The sequence below is a fragment of the Mobula hypostoma genome, chromosome 12 (assembly GCF_963921235.1).
Source record: "Mobula hypostoma chromosome 12, sMobHyp1.1, whole genome shotgun sequence".
Taxonomy (NCBI): Eukaryota; Metazoa; Chordata; class Chondrichthyes; order Myliobatiformes; family Myliobatidae; genus Mobula; species Mobula hypostoma.
The window spans coordinates 46,321,978-46,338,280 of record NC_086108.1 but is presented as its reverse complement, the minus strand read 5'-3'; the positions used below and the strand labels follow the sequence as shown (position 1 = coordinate 46,338,280).

Genomic DNA, 16,303 nt, shown 5'->3' with positions numbered 1-16,303 from the left:
CCCTAGTAACGTACACTCTGCGAAAATCAGAAGAATAGAAATACAGGACTTAGCCCTCATGAAATTTTGATGGGGCGGCCTATGACAACAGGAACTAAGCCCCCATGACCCCAGAAAAGGTAGCGCTAATATGGAAAGATGAGAAGACACTGAAATATGCACAGGCATTGTGTCAGAAGGCAGGGAAATTGTATGAGAGGGTCCGGCAAGCCCAGGCACCTTTAACTGAAGGTAACCTGCATCCGTAAAGCCGGCAGATAGAATATATGTGAGATCAATGAATAAAGATTCTTTCTCTCCCAGGTGGAAAGGCTCCTACCCAGTGCTGCTAACAACTCGAACAGCGGTAAAGGTTGAAGGAAAAGGAGAATGGATTCACACTACTAGGTGCAAACTGCACCAGGAGTTGGAAGACAAGGAAGTATGAAGCTGACAAGCCAGATGCTTTTATGGGGACTGATACTGGGGGGAGTTAGTATGGCCTTATCCAAAAATACCTTTCTGTCTTTATGTCACACTTGCACCAGTCAACAAAGTGAAGAGTTGGACACTTGTTGGGTGTGTGTAAAGATACCTCAGCATGCCGCCCAGGGAATGTCCCTAGAATGGGTCACCCTGAACGGAAGTGAAATGTTTTCTGTGAGACTTAGGAACCAATTTAACACATCTTATTCCAACTTTAGAACAAGAGATTGGCAGAAGATGATAAAGGACTCTGATGTCAATGAAGGGGATTGTGGGTGTACCTGTTTCAAAGGATGGTGCCTCTGGACCCCGATGGAGGGAAAAAGGATGCCCTCCTTTGAGTTAGTAAATACACAGAAAACTGTAAATGGAATTTGTTATCGTAATACGGCAGGGGGAAATGGGACATTTTGGGTAATAGCTCTTGTACTAAACAGAGGCGGTATGTGGGGAAAGAGCTTATCCTTGGTTTCCAGGGCCGCCAGGCAAAAATGGGAATGTGTCCCCAGGAAACTGGACGGGCTGTTGTTATTTGGCCTATATAGTGCCCTCCATGCATGCTATAAAAGATATATTGCAACACCCTTATTTAAGGCGAAGTAAGCGAGGGATAACGGAAAGTGAAAGGTTTTGGATGGTAGCATTTCCCCCATTTGGTGTGACCCGAAATTCGCGAGAAAGTATTAATATGGCAGCCGCTCTAGAGAAATTGGCCAATGACACTACTGATGCCCTAACTGACGTGCAGACGCAAGTGAAAGACCTAACAACAGAAGTAGTTGCCCTTACGATGGTAGCCTTGCAAAATAGAATGGCTCTGGACCTACTCTTAGCTGAAAAAGGAGGAACATGCGCTGTGATAGGGCAGGAATGTTGTACTTATATTCCCGATGCCTTAGAAAACATAACTGACTTTAGTCAACACATAAGAGGAAAAATTGAGGAGATTAGAAAGATAAGGAAACAGCTTAAGAATTTTGGTTCAGGAACGAAATGGTGGGAAATAATAGAGGGATGGTTTTCTGGCTGGGGAATCTGGATTACCCATGGGATAATTATAGTGGTAATGGTTTGTGTTTTAGGGTGCTGTGTATGTGGAGCATTACGATTGTGTTGTTACCAGTTAATGAAAAGAGCCTTACTCGGACCTGAAAATGTCCCTATGGTACCCCAGATGGTGAGAGAAATGCGCAGTAGGTGAAACTGGTGGGGAAAAGAGGTACATCCTGGCAAAGAAAGACCCTTTCCAGAGGGATATGAATCCCCCTATGAGGAAGAGGAGTAAATACCTCATGAGGAATGTTGATCTGAAAGGATCAACAAGGAGGGAATTGTGGAAGAATTTAAGACTCTTTGAATATGTAGGGGTTAACCTAATAGCTTGTGAATGCTCTTCAAATTCAGCGAAAGTCTTTGCTCTTAGAATTTAGCTGAAAGTCCTTGATAATGTCTGAAGAAAAAAGTTCTGGCGCCGCATTTACGTAATGCTGTTGTTTGTTGAAATTTAGGTCAAGTTCAAGGTCACGATGTTTGTTACATTTTAGGCCTCAGATCACGGTCGAGCAATGTTATTGTTAAGTGCTTTTAGTTATGTACCCTGTGTCTATATAATGAAGCGTGCCTGAAAGCTAACCAGAGCTTCTGAACACCACTTTTAGGAAAAAAGGCTCTCCATTATCTAATGTGTAAGTAAAGTCCTTTAGTCTGAAACAATTCTCTGAGTCGGCCTGATTTGTTCTGTCTGCTGCTCCTGAGACTTTTCCGCAACACCTTTGGACCCTCCTTTGCAGGTCTGGCGTCAGGAAGCTTGACCTGCTTCTTGTGTCTTCTCAGCCGCAATCTTAAAGCATCAGGTGGAGCTCCTGCTCCAGGAAAATTACCCCTAGATAAACAATCTGGTTGTCAGTTTTTCTAACTGCCGTGTTTGAGATTAAGAACTATTGATGTAAAACAGCTCAGGAATATAAAGTAAAGAAGAGCAAATTTCCTTTGGCACTGTGTCTGAGTTGGCTGTTACTTTTCTTACAAGTTGCTTCAATGTGAAGAGAAAAAATATTCATGGATGCCAGAAGAAGAGGATGAGAGTGTGCCTTCGAGAACATACCAGCCATATCCAAACCTAAAACCGTGGATGAACGAGGAGATCTGTAGTCTGCTGGGGGCTATATCTGTGGCATTCAAGACTGGTGATCCGGAACTATACAAGAAGTCCAGGTATTATCCATGGAAAACCATTTAAATAGTGAAAAAACAATACTTTTGAGCACATTTACATGAAATGCTGTTGTGGGAAAGCAGCTTCCCTCATTGGGGACCACCACCACCCAGGACGTGTTCTCGTCTCACTGCTCCATCGGTTGGAAGGTATAGGTGCCTCAGGACTCACCACCAGGTTCAGGGACAGTTACTAGCCCTCAGCCATCAGGCTGTTGAACAAAGGGGAGAACTTCACTCAACTTCACTTGCCCCAACTTTGAAATGTTCCCACAACCAATGGACTCTTCATCTCATGTTCTTATTGTATAATTATTTATATTATTGTTTGCTCTTTTTGCATTTGCACAGTCTGTTGTCTTCTGCACTGTGGTTGATAGCCCTAGTTTGGTGGTCATTCATTGATTCTGTTATAGTTACTATTCTATAAATTTCTTGAGTATGCTCACAAGAAAGTGATTTCTCAGGGTTGTATATGGTGACATACACTGTTTGTATTTTGATGATAAAATTTACTTCAAACATTTAGCTTTGAGTAACAATTATTTCATTCTTCTTTACACTTGTGTGCTGGAAATTACATGAAACAATCTTAAATCTTGAATCTTCTGTGCATGTGGCACAGTCCTTGAATAGAAAAGCAAGCTTAAGCTAAAGGACAGAAGCCATTCTGGCATTAGCTGAAGGGCCAAAGCTTTTGAACCCCCTACAAGAGAATCCCAAGGGCATCATTCTGTGGCTTGATAGTCTTTTTTAACTTCTGTCTCTTGGACACACTTCTCTACCCACCACCTCACTTCTGAAAAGTACTTCCTAAATATTAGGCTGGGAATTTCCACAAAAAGGAGAAAGCTATTTTTACATTACTGATCCAAAGTTACGGTAAAGTTAGAGCTTTGGCTACATATTATGGAATTGGACTGTAAACTGTGCATGACTTGTCATAATAAAAGGTCTGCCTCATTTCCTGTAGGGAATTTTCAGCCGGAAGATGAGTCATTATTGCTTTTAAAGTGAGAGCCCAAATATATGACCCCTTGGTCTTTTCATGAATGAAACAAATGAAATACATGAATATTCCTGACCATTTATTGTAAATATAGGGGAAGGATAGCTTTTATTAAGGTGTGGTGTAAAAGTAAAAGAGCCGAATTTAGTTTGGAGTAATGCAGACTCCATGTCGCATTCATAGCAAAATAAACTATTTAAATACATATATGCCCTTGATGTTTATGGGACACACTTTAAATATTCTGTATAGGGAAAGAAACGTTAATCAATATTTGTGGGTACACTGTACAAATTCTGTACAGGAAAAGAAATTTAATTCAATGTTTGACTAAATTAACAATGTTAATCACCATTATTCTTAATTTTTAAATATGTGTAATGAATCACTAATATAAGGCCAGCAGTTTTCTGCTAGTGAAATTCACATCACTGCACTTTTTAAACTGATTCCGTTACCACTAGTAGTTTAGTTCATGCAGATTCTTAAAACTAAATCAAATAAACTTTAAAGCAGAAGTGGAAATTTCTGCTTCTGATGAAAGATCTTCAGCCTGAAACATTAACTCTGTTTTGCTTTCCACAGGTGCCGATGGGTCTCCTTGGTGTTTTGAGTAACATCTGGCCTCCAGCATCCACCGAAAGCCAAATGCTGCTTTCATGTTAATTCAGTTGCTATTTGGTAAGTGCAGCTTTGGATGGGTTGGGAGAACTTTAAGGGATAACGCTAAGGTTTCTCTGGTAGGAACACTTCTGTGGTCTTGTAAAAGTGACTGCAGCCTTTCCTTTGCTGAAGAGTATCACAGATCATGGGTGCTCTTTTTTCTGCATTCTTGTTTACACTCCTGTAGTATGCACACTGAAGCAGAAGTCAGTGCCAATGAAGTCTCGTGGGAGGCGAACAATAAAAACACAAGCAATTCTGCAGATGCTGGAACTGAGAGCAACACACATAAATTGCTGGAGAAACTCAGCAGGTCAGGCAGCATTTATGGAGAGGAATAAACAGTCAATATTTCAAGCCAAGATACTTGAAGTTATTTTTAATTCATGAGCAGGATCCTTCTGGAATTATTCAGCTTTAGGATTCATTTGCAAGACCTGGAGGTATGATTAGCAACTTTGTTGCGGGGGAGGGGGTGACATGGGGGTTCATAGTGTTGCAGGTAGCAAGGAAGGTTGTCTAAGGCTACATTAGTTTATGGATCAGATGAGAAGTTGGTCAGAGCATTAGCAGATGGAACTTAATCCAACCAAGTGCAAAGTGATGCATTCTAGCCTCTGTAGTATCCAGACATCTTCAAGGAGCAGGGGCTCAGAAAGACGGCGTCCATAATTAAGGATACTCATCACCCAGGACGTGCCCTCTTCTCATTGTCACCGTCAGGAAGGAGGTACAGAAGCCTGAAGGCACACACTCAGCAATTGAAGAACAGCTTCTTCCTCTCTGCCATACAGTTCCTAAATGGACATTGAACCTATGAACACTACCTCTCTTTTTTCCTATTTTTGCACTATTTTTGATTTAACTAATTATATATATATAGTAGTCGATTGATTAATTTTTATATTTATCATATATTGAATTGTATTGCTACTGCTGCTAAGTTAGCAAATATCACTACATATGCCTAGGATATTAAACCTGATTCTGATTCTAGGAATGAAATTGGAAACACAAGTGCAGTCGATAGAGCTTTGAGTAAGAAATACGGCAGGATTGCCATCACAGGTCAGGGATAGAATATAAGAGTTGAGATATTATAAATTGAGAGTTATGATGCAAATTTATAAAACACTGGGGTTTGTTTTCCCAGGAGTGAAAGAGGCTGAGGAGTAACCTGATTGAGGTACATTAATTTTTGGAAGACATGAGTCAGGTAGAAGATTGGGTCTTTTTCCTGGTGGCAAAGGTATTAAAAAGAGGGCGGAGGTTTAAGGTGAGTGGAAGGGACTTTAAAGGGGACATGAAGGTAAAAACTTTTTTCTTACAGAGAGTGATTGATATCTGGAGCTTGCTGCCAGAAGAGGTGATAGAGTCAGGGACATTCACAAAGTTTAAGTGGCACTTAGGCAGGCATTTGAATAGGCAAGGAATAGAGGGGAGCAGGCAATAGGATTAGAGAAGGTGGGCAAAAGATTCACCATGAACATAGTTGGCTGAAAGGCTTGTTTCTGTGCTCTATAGATCTATGATTCTATGACATGTAACTAATTGTAACAGTCCTTTTAGCTAATTGAAACCGAATTGGAAGCGATTTGAGGTTAGTTTCAGAATCATTTTTGACATATTTAATAAAACAATTATTCAATTATGCCTTGCTCCTCATTTCTCTGTCACCCTCCCTATGAATGTGCAGTGCAGACTGGGGCAGGATATATTGGTGACCCACTTGTTTGAAACTGTGAGGACAACAGCTCTGAGGCAGTGAGACTTTGTACTGTACTGTACTGATTCATGTCAAATTGCGTTTTCATTTTCATTGGAGTGAAATCTCCAGTATTGACGTGAGAACTGTTGCCATTGAGTATCTGAGGAATGTTGAGTTGGCATTCCACCTGATTGTCATTCGTCACTTGCCCATTCACACACACCTTCATGAAGACTTCAGGTGGGAATTCGACCCAGCTGTTCCCCTTAATATCCAGATGTGTTAAAGTAGAATGGGGCCAAACCACTGTGGACCTTGTTGAGATGGTTTAACTCAAAGCAGGGATGGAACTTTGAATCAGCTTGGTTTCCTTTTTAGTCACAGGTTAAACTCATTCCTGAATCAACAATCCCTGATTTAACCGTTGTGACGACAAACCAAGTTATCAGACGATTGATGCTAATGAGAGAGATAAGGGAGAAACGTTCAAAATGTTAATGAGAGAGGAAAGAGAGATAACGGAAAAGAAACACAATTCAGAATATTGACAGACCGGTTGCTTTGAACCTGAACTGTTTGAAGTTTGATGGACAGGCGATACCCCAGCAGAGGGATAAAAAGAACAGGTTCACTAAGGCGCGGGGACACATCACGAGATAACGAGACCCTGGAAGAGCGGTGTGCCCCCACAAGTTGGTGGCAGTTTGGAGGTCCGGTGCGCGGGAACCGACCATAGACACTCAGGGTGCAAAGGTATGATCGGTGGGAGCCTGGTGTGTGTGTCCGCCCTTGCCCGGGTGCCGGGTTCACCGCGGAAGAACGGTCGTATCCGGAACGGAGGGGTCACAGTCGGCGACCACAGCGGGATAGAAGACATAAAAGGGTCCGCCCGAAACCAATTGCGAAGAACATCAAAGGTCTACCTGAATCAAATTTGCATCTCTCTCTCTCTCTCTCTCTCTCTCTCCAACGGCACAACAGCGATTACTGTGAACTGCACTAAACTGAACTGAACTCTGCGTCACTTAAGACTGATCATTTTACCCCTGGACTGTGAGAGAGGTTGGTTGATTCCTATTACACTAGTTCTGTGTACATGTGTGTTTTATCATTGCTAACCTGTTGCATTTATATCCTTATGACTAGAGTACTGTGTTACTTATTTCTTTAATAAAATTTTATTAGTTTCTAGTAATCCAGACTCCAATGAGTGGTCCATTTCTGCTGGCTTGGCAACCCAGTTACGGGGTACGTAACACCGTAAACTAACCAATGGATCATTTACCATGATCAATTAACCTACTAACTGGTAGCACATCTTTGGACTGTGGGAGGAAACTGGAGGACCTGGAGTAGCCCCACGCATTCCACAGGGAGCACGTACAAGCTCCTTACAGAGCAGGCTGGGATTGATCTCCAAACTGTGACGGCTGAGCTGTAAGAGTGCGTGCTAACCACTACGTACCGTGGCTCTATTCACTCACATGTATTCACAGACCCACCACACCACCTATCTTCTTATCTATCCCTACATTAACTCCACAGTGTTAGAAGTGATAGCAGTGAGTAGTAATCGAGTTAGATGATTTTGTAATTTTGATATGATTAGACAGAATAATTTAGAGCAAAATATTGCATTATTTATAGACAGCAGTGGACTGTCGGAATGTTACGTTATCAGCTTCTTAGGAGAATGGGAATCCCTTTATTACACAACAGTGTTGAAAGTGTTTGTTTAATTACTTGTACTTGCCCACACCCAGCAACAAATGCGATAAAATCTAATTCACATTATTCATGCTTAGTCTGTGAACAATGCATGAATAATACAGGAAGTTTAGGCGAATTGTTTCCGTTGGTATTACACAATGGAAAGGACTTAATTACCTTCAAAGGAATCATCACAATGGAAAATCATTCATAATCTCATTATTTTTAATTAAAGGTTCAGCGTAGTAATAGGTCCTTCTGGTCCGAAGAGTTTGTGTTACCCAGTTATATCCATGTGACCAATTAACCTCCTAACATGCATTTCTTTGGAATGTGTGAGGAAGCTGAAGCACCCCTATGGTCAGGGAGAGAACGAAGAAACTCCTTACAGACAGCATTGGAACTGAACCTGGGCTGCCAATAACGTTATGCTAACCACTATGCTACTGGTACCACCCACACATTTGCAGCGCACACCCCACGCCTAGAGACTAACATATTTTAATCTATAATTCCTTACGTTTGGAGAATTGGGTCAGAATTTCCATCAATTTGTGAGAGTTACCTTGCTCTGCAGAAACTAATACTACATTTGACTATTGCACTTACAGTCATAAAGGGGCAGAGCACAGAAACAGATATTAGTGCTACGCTAACCCATTTTATATTCCCACCAAGTTCCCCAGCTTCTACCACTCACCTTTGGACATGTTTCATTGGCTCTGAAGTGCTTTAGGAAAAGTTCCAGCAGTCAGCCTTTTGCATTTGTTGGGCTCCCTCGGCTTTAAGAAGGAATATCATAATGGCAGGGCAATGGGGGAGGAATCAGAAAGTTACATCTGCTGCATCATCCTGACATAACCTTTGCAGGTGGATTTAAGTGGGTCTTTTTCCCCGGATTTTAATTCAGAATGACTTTAATTTTCATTGGTTGCTTCTGAACCAGAAGATTCTGTGTTACGGTCTTAATCTTTAATATTTGGCCTGCTCTCTGCAAGACTGAGGGATTCCCACATTCTCAAAGATAAAGGTGAGGCATTAAGCTAAAGCTCCGTCTGCTTTTGCTGAGGACATAATGGCACTCCAGTGAAGAAGAACAGTGGACTGATCAACATAATTGGTATTCTACATGGTGCTGTATTCCCATGTTACAACACTGACAAGATTTCTAATATATTTCCAGATTTCCATGTGTTTTGTGATTTACTTCAGAAATGAATGTCTTTTTTCCTCTTGTTTTTTTGATAACTGAACATGATATGATTAAACAATGCATCCTAATGATGAGTATTTGACAAACCTTGGCCCTGTCCTTGAAAACGAAATACCGATGTATTTCAATAGCTTGCTATGCAGTTAACATTTCATGCATCATGTTAGAGTTAGTTTTTAAACCACTACCTTAAATGAGATGCTTTATCCTGAGCACTGAATCAGATCCCGCTGCACACACGTGTACATCTAAGAGAGACAACTGGAGAAGAATCAGGAGCTGGTTCATTGAAAGATCTAAAGTAATTTAACCGGCACTGTGTATTACCTGTGAAGCTTTATGGATGAGACATTAAACCAAGCCCCTTGTCTTTACTTTGAGATGAACATAAATGATCTCATGCAGCTCTTCAGCGAGTTTTTCCTAATGTGTTGCTCAATATGTATGTCTTACATGATCCTTAAATAGACAATTCCATTCATTATTTCATTTCTGTTTTGTGGAACCTTGATTTGTGCAAAAAAAAAGTTGCTATATATTCTACAGTACACCACACTGATTATGTTCCCAGCTTCACTGGTATACATTTCTGTCAGTAAAGAGCATTTCAATCAAATATTCAATATTTCAGAAGGATTGGAAAGAAATTAAAACAAAGTATGGAGCTACATGTCAAGCTGCATTTCAATCTGAAGATGTTCCTTCGAAATTGGTTATGAGGGACCAGGAAGTTGCAATGAATAGGGAATGGCTGATATTAAAGGCACCATTACAAGAACCATAGCAAGTAAACATTCCTCTCTAATGCAAAAACAGTTCAATATAAAGATGAGACATGCAAAGCTGTAAGAAAAAGAAATAGACTTAAGTTTGGCAGACTTCAAATTCAGCAAAATATAATTGAGATTAAAATATTAAAATAAAGCTTGAGAGCAAATTTCCAGGGCAAAAGTCTAAAAATCTTTCAGAAGGGTGTAAAAAGAAATAAAGTAGCAAAACCAAATATAAGTCCATCACAATCAGAAAGGGGAAAATTTATAATGGGAAACAAAAAAAGACAGAGCAATAAACACACAAACACAAGGAAATCTGCAGATGCTGGAATTTCAATAACAGATCCGTTATTTGTTTATATACACACATTCTCTTTCTCTCTCTCCTTTTTCTTCCTCTGTCCCCCTCACTATACCCCTTGCCCATCCTCTAGGCTTCCCCCCTCCCCCTTTTCTTTCTCCCTGGGCCTCCTGTCCCATGATCCTCTCATATCCCTTTTGCTAATCAACTGTCCAGCTCTTGGCTCCATCCCCCCCTCCTTTCTTCTCCTATCATTTCGGATCTCCCCCTCCCCCTCCCACTTTCAAATCTCTTACTAACTCTTCTTTCAGTTAGTTCCGACGAAGGATCTCGGCCCGAAACGTCAACTGTACCTCTTCCTAGAGATGCTGCCTGACCTGCTGCGTTCACCAGCAATTTTTATGTGTGTTACAGAGCAATAAACAGATACTTTTGTTCATCTCCACAGAAGAGGTTACACACAACTTCCCTGAGATAACAGGGAACCAAGTAGCTAATGGAAGTGAGAAGAGAAAGGAAGTTGATATTGGTAGATGTTAACTTCCGTCCTTGGACTCACTTTACATCGCATGCTGTCGGAGCAGTGCTGCCAGGATAATCAAGGACACAACCCATACAGCCAATACACTTTTCGTCCCTCTTCCCTCCGGGAGAAGTCTCAGGAGCTTGAAGATTTGTACGGCTAGATTTGGGAACAGCATCTTTCCAACTGTGATAAGACTGCTGAACGGATCCTGACCTGGATCTGGGCCGTACCCTCCAAATATCCGGACCTGCCTCTTGGTTTTTTTGCACTAACTTACTTTCCCTTTTCTATTTTCTATTTATGAATTATAATTTAATTTTTTAATATTTGCTATCGATTTGTACTCCAGGGAGCGAGAAACGCAGAATCAAATATCGCTGTGATGATTGCATGCTCTAGTATCAATTGTTTGGCAACAATAAAGTATAAAGTATGTTAATGGGCTGATGAGTTATATATCACCAGGATGTAGTGATCTAGATCCCAGATACAAAAGTTGTAACCAATGGAAGTAATAGATTGTACTGCATTGATTCGATTGATTATAGAAGGGCTCCTGGAGATTGGGGTCAAAAAGAGTAATAAATGCAATTCCAATATTTAAAAATTATGGGGAATAAAACAGTAAACAATAGAGCAATAAGGCTATCATCAGCAGACAAGAAAATGGCAAACTATGTGATAACACACATCAGTAGGATTAGATAAAGTCAATATAGATATTAAGAAGGAAATCAAACATACTGGAGTTGTTTTTTGAGAACTTAACTGAATTAACTAAGAGAAAACCAGAGGATATGGTGTATTTGGATTAGTATTAGATCTTTAACAAAATCCTATGTAAGAGGTTAGTGTGCAATATGGAAACATTAAGACTGGCACAGATTAAAAATTGATTATGAGCCAGAAATAAATGGGATGGCAGGTGGTGGCTAGTTGGGCACCAAAGGAATCAGCGTTTGTCTGCAAACTATTTACAATAAACCGTATATCACTGATTTAAATGAAACAACTAAATGCAGTCTTTTTAAAGTTTGGTGATAAATAAAAATAGGTGGAATTGTGAATTGCGAAGCAGATGCAAAGAGGCTTCTGGTCGATTTAGACCATCCGAGTAAATGGGCAAATACATGAAGCAAATGGGACAATATGTAAATGATCATGGTAGACAGAAAGAGTATTATGAAACTTGTGTTAGATTGGTAAGCATTGATATGCCAGGGACTTGCGTATATTTGTACACCAGTTGCTGAATGCAAACATACAGATGAAGCATACATTTAAGAAAGCAAGTAGGAAGTTTGTCTTCATTGTAAAATATTTTGAGTGCAGAAGGAAGTATATCTTGTTTCATTTATACCGGTCCTGAAGAGACCACACCTAAAGAGTTGTGTGCAGTTTTCATCTCCTTAACCACAAAACGATGTAGTTGTTACAAAGTAAGGACAACAAAAGTTCACTGCTCCAATTTATGGGATGGAGTGATTGTTGTATGAGGGAAAATTGGCCCAACTAAGTCAGTATTCACCAAATTAAAAGGAAAAAGAAGGAATTTAAGCTTAATAAGGCATTAGTCAGATTACATTTGGAGTATTGTGAGTGATTTTGAGCTTCATTTAAGAAAGGATGTACTGGCATTGGAGAGGGTCCAGAGGAGGTTTATTGGAATGATCTTGGAAATGAAAGGGTTAACGTATAAGGAGCATTTGATGTAGCTGGGCCTGTGCTCACTGGAGTTTAGAAAAATGAGTGGGGCGATATCATTGAAACCAAATGAATATTGAATGGCCTGGATACGATGGACATAGAGAGGATGTTTCCTTTAGTGGGAAAGACTAAGATCAGAGGGTACAGCCTCAGAATGGAAGTCAGTTTAGAACTGAGATGAGGAGGAATTTCTTTAGCCAGAGAGTGGTGAATCTGCGGAATTCTTTGCCACAGATGGCTGTGGAGGCCAAGTTATGGGGTGTACCTAAAGCGGATAGGTTCTTGATTAGTTAGGGAGACAAAGGTTACGGGAGGAGGCAGGAGAATGGGGCTGAGAGGGAAAATAAATCAGTCATGGTTGAATGGTGGAGCAGACTTGATGGACTGAATGGGCTAACTTTTTGCCTAGATCTTATGGTCTTACGGTCTTATGGAATCACATCTTTGAGGCCCTATCCTAGTCAGGGTTGACCATGGATGTTGCATCCCAGTTGTCTATGTGGTTTACAAGCCAGGGCAGTACGATATGGAGATCAAGCTCTTGCCTGTGTAGCAGACTCCCCCTCCACCCAGATGATGAATCCAAATGAACGCCAAAGACCAATACAGTCCGGCACCAGCGGCGTCACAGGCATCGCTAACTAGTGTTGAACTTAACATGGGACTACCTTAGGGACTCCACCTTCGGATTTTTACTCAGGGTTTACCCCCAAAGTCTTCCCAATGCCTGGGTATAGCCGCATCACAGCGCAGGTTTGAGATCAGAGTTTTCCTTTTCCTAGGTGAGCTGAGGACCATGGCCGGTAAGCCCCTCTGCCCAAAGCGAATGGTTTTACGCTGCCAGCATCCCATTTTTGGCCCTCCTCCTGTCAGTAGAAATGTTTCTGCTGGGCTTGGTACCTGAGTCACACGTGAAGGCCAGGAGCTGGACTTGGTTGTCAGAGTCTATTTGAGATGCACGCCATTGGGAGCATTTAGTAGGTAATGGGAGCTTGTCCCCACTATCACCCCTGGGGAATCACATCCAAGCATACAAATTTCTGGCAGGTTATTTCAAGCTGAATGCAAGGAGTATGTTTCCTTGATTTCTGCTGAGAACCAGGAGACACAGTCTTTGGGTGCAGGGTGAATCATTTAGGACTGAGATGAGGAGAAATTTCTTCACTCAGAGAGTGCTGAACGTGTGGAATTCTCTATATAGTAGATGGTGGAAAGTGAATCACTTGATATTTTTAAGAAGCAGATGGATAGATTTCTGGATACAAGGAGTATGCGTTTGTCTATTGTCGACGTCGATGAGGACCTCAACACCATTATGATGGTGTCGAGACTAGCGCGTGATTTGGATTTAAGTGAGGGAGAGTTGCGCAGCGTCAGTCTCACTCTCTCTTCCCAATTCCCATCTGGATCCAGTGGCAAGACAGAGTCGAGGCGGCTGGAGATGGGACTAGGTGCAGTGGATGACCAGGACATCTTCTGTTGTCTTGTCCTGCTCTACACGTTCCACGACGCTTGCAGAGACCACCTTCTTGACCGTTGGAACTTCCATTGGTCTCGTCCGCTCAATCCGCCAGAGTCTGTCTTCACATGCTGAGATAGACAACTCCCTATCTCACCGAGGGTTTGAGACCCGTCGGCTACCCTCACCTGGTTTAGCTGGCTTGTTGAAGCTGTTGCCCGGGGTGTGGCCGCTGTCACATGCAAACAGCTACGGGGAGCCACAGGTGAGAGCTGAGTGCCAGGTGGGGACCAAAGGTGGACTAACCGCCTTGAAAAGGACGCGACATGTTCTCCCACCAGAGGTGCTACGCCTCCCTGACACCCCATACCAAGAGTATAGAGAGTAATGAGATAGCGGACCTGTCATGATCAAAGTGAGCAGAGGAGAAAACTTACAGGAACAAATAACCCGTCCAATTCCCATTTTCTATGCTCCTGTGTCTCCGCCAGCACCAAAGATATGAAGATTGAGCCTTGAGCCTCCTCACCTCAACTACTTATGCTGAAAATTGTCAGAGTACCTCTCAGTTAGACGTATGTTAACCCTCAGACGATTACTGAGAACAGCACAACCGTCTGCTGAGAGGACAGAATCTTAAGTCATCTTTCTGTTTCAGTCTGTCAGTCTGACCTTGAAGAATTATAAGGGCCACCTGCCACACTACTAAATCATCTATTTCTAGTAACTGTTTTCAATAAGATTAAAACCACTTTAGTTCCTGTCTGGTAAGTAACAGCAGTTTTAATTCTCAAAAGGTGTTCTCAAACTTTAAAGTTCTTTGTAGGGTTTTGGTAGCTAGCATTTATAGTTCATCCCTAACCTTCCTTTCTACAAAAGTTGTCTGACCTACTGTATTATTCATTTTGATTTTTAATTTTAAGTCATTAGATTCAGATTTTTCAGATTTGAACCCAGATCATTATTTAAGCCATTAGATAACCTGACCAATAATATAACAAACAGGGGTCAATTAGCCATTTCTGTACTCAGATAATTCTTGTGGAAACCAGCCAATGAAACAGTATTGCCTACAACTATAGCATTAGTTTTTGTACAATGTAGTAGCATTTTAACCTTAATATTTAAAGTATCCTTGTTTTACTCACTTTAGAATTACTCAATTTAGAAAGTATGAAGTTCACCCATTATAACATTTCCTTAAGTAGTGTTAAGAAAATTCAAGTCCAATCTCCAGTGGGATGATTCACTGAAAATATCACTGTAATATTTTTACCCGTCTCTAAGCTTCTCCTGTTAATATACAGAGATGAAAAACAGACAAAGAATCAAAGTCTAGTGCCTGGAAGCTATGTGATGTCTTGGAGACAGATTCAGCAAATTTATGATCTTTCCTGAAAATTGTCACACACAATAAGCAGATGTTATCTCTTGCTGCCTCTTGCATTTTGTTAGGTAGTCAAGTCATTGTTCAGCAATCCTGCTCTGTTTCCTTCATTTATGTCTCAGGCACATTTTTTTCACAACTGTCTCTCGTGAGCCTTCTGAGCAAAGAAAAACAACAGCACATGCAAGAAGCTGAAATCTCTGAGCAGCACCTACAGTTGAAATACAATTAGCAGAAGAGGAGGTGGCTTTAAAGACTTCTCTTTTCCTCTTAGAACTTATGTTGAAAACAAATATGTTAAAAGAAATTTCCTTGATCTCCGGTACAGCTTTTAGCTGTAATTCTCCAGTGCATTCTCAAATATAAATTAATTCCTGTTATTAACTCATCTATTTAACCTTAGTTCACTTTGCCCAGCAGCTCTAGAACACAATAGCCTGGATATTCTGAAAAGCAGAGATTAATAAATTTAATCAGAATACATTTCTCTTCCACACAATGTCCAAAATACTAACGGGACAGATGATGTTCTAGTTTGCAAGCAATGCTGTTTCAGATTGTAGACACAGATTTAATTATACCTGATGATAGCTAGATTAATACTCTAATTGAATGCATTGATTACTGGAGCAAACACTAATGTTCTTTTTAAAAAATTCTATAGCCCTGAACTTAAAAATCTTCTTTGGGAAACCATAATAGAATCAGAACTGTTCCATTTATTCTGCATAAGCAATAAGAATAGTACTTGACTAAGTCTGAATTTTGATTCTGAACCCAGGTGAGTGAACTATGGATAAAAAAGGAGTAAAGTGGATTGGATCAGTAATACTCTTGGAGCCTGATCTACCATGAGGTTATAGTTGATCTATGATTTAACTCCAAACCTTTGAATTAACAAAATACAATCGGTCTCAAACTGAGTATTAACATCAGATGGAATTTGCAGCAGAGAGTTTTTGATATCCACCAGCTTTTCTGCATGGAAGTAATTCCTAATTTGTCTCTTGAAAGGCTTGACTGTAAGTTGAAGTCCATACCGTTCAGTCACAGACTTTCAATCAGGTTTCTTTTTATCCATGAATCTACTATCTCTGTACCTTAATCACTCTTTAATTCTTCTAAATTCCAGAAGATATAATCCTCATTTGTGTAATTTTTCTTCACA

At 40.7% G+C, this 16,303-nt stretch overlaps 1 protein-coding gene across 5 annotated transcripts in view; it reads left to right on the top strand.

Annotated features, from left to right (window-relative positions):
• The first annotated feature begins 2,022 nt into the window (after nucleotides 1-2,022).
• Nucleotides 2,023-16,303, top strand: part of LOC134354765 (E-selectin-like) — a 66,718-nt gene continuing 52,437 nt past the window's right edge. For 2 of the 5 annotated variants that reach the window (XM_063063995.1, XM_063063991.1), the window contains exons 1-2: nucleotides 2,023-2,150; nucleotides 4,274-4,369. The gene's annotated coding sequence lies outside the window, so the exon portion shown is untranslated. Of the gene's footprint in view, nucleotides 2,151-2,494; nucleotides 2,680-4,273; nucleotides 4,370-6,437; nucleotides 7,122-16,303 lie in introns of all 5 variants that reach the window. The other 3 variants (XM_063063994.1, XM_063063993.1, XM_063063992.1) reach the window with 3 other exon arrangements.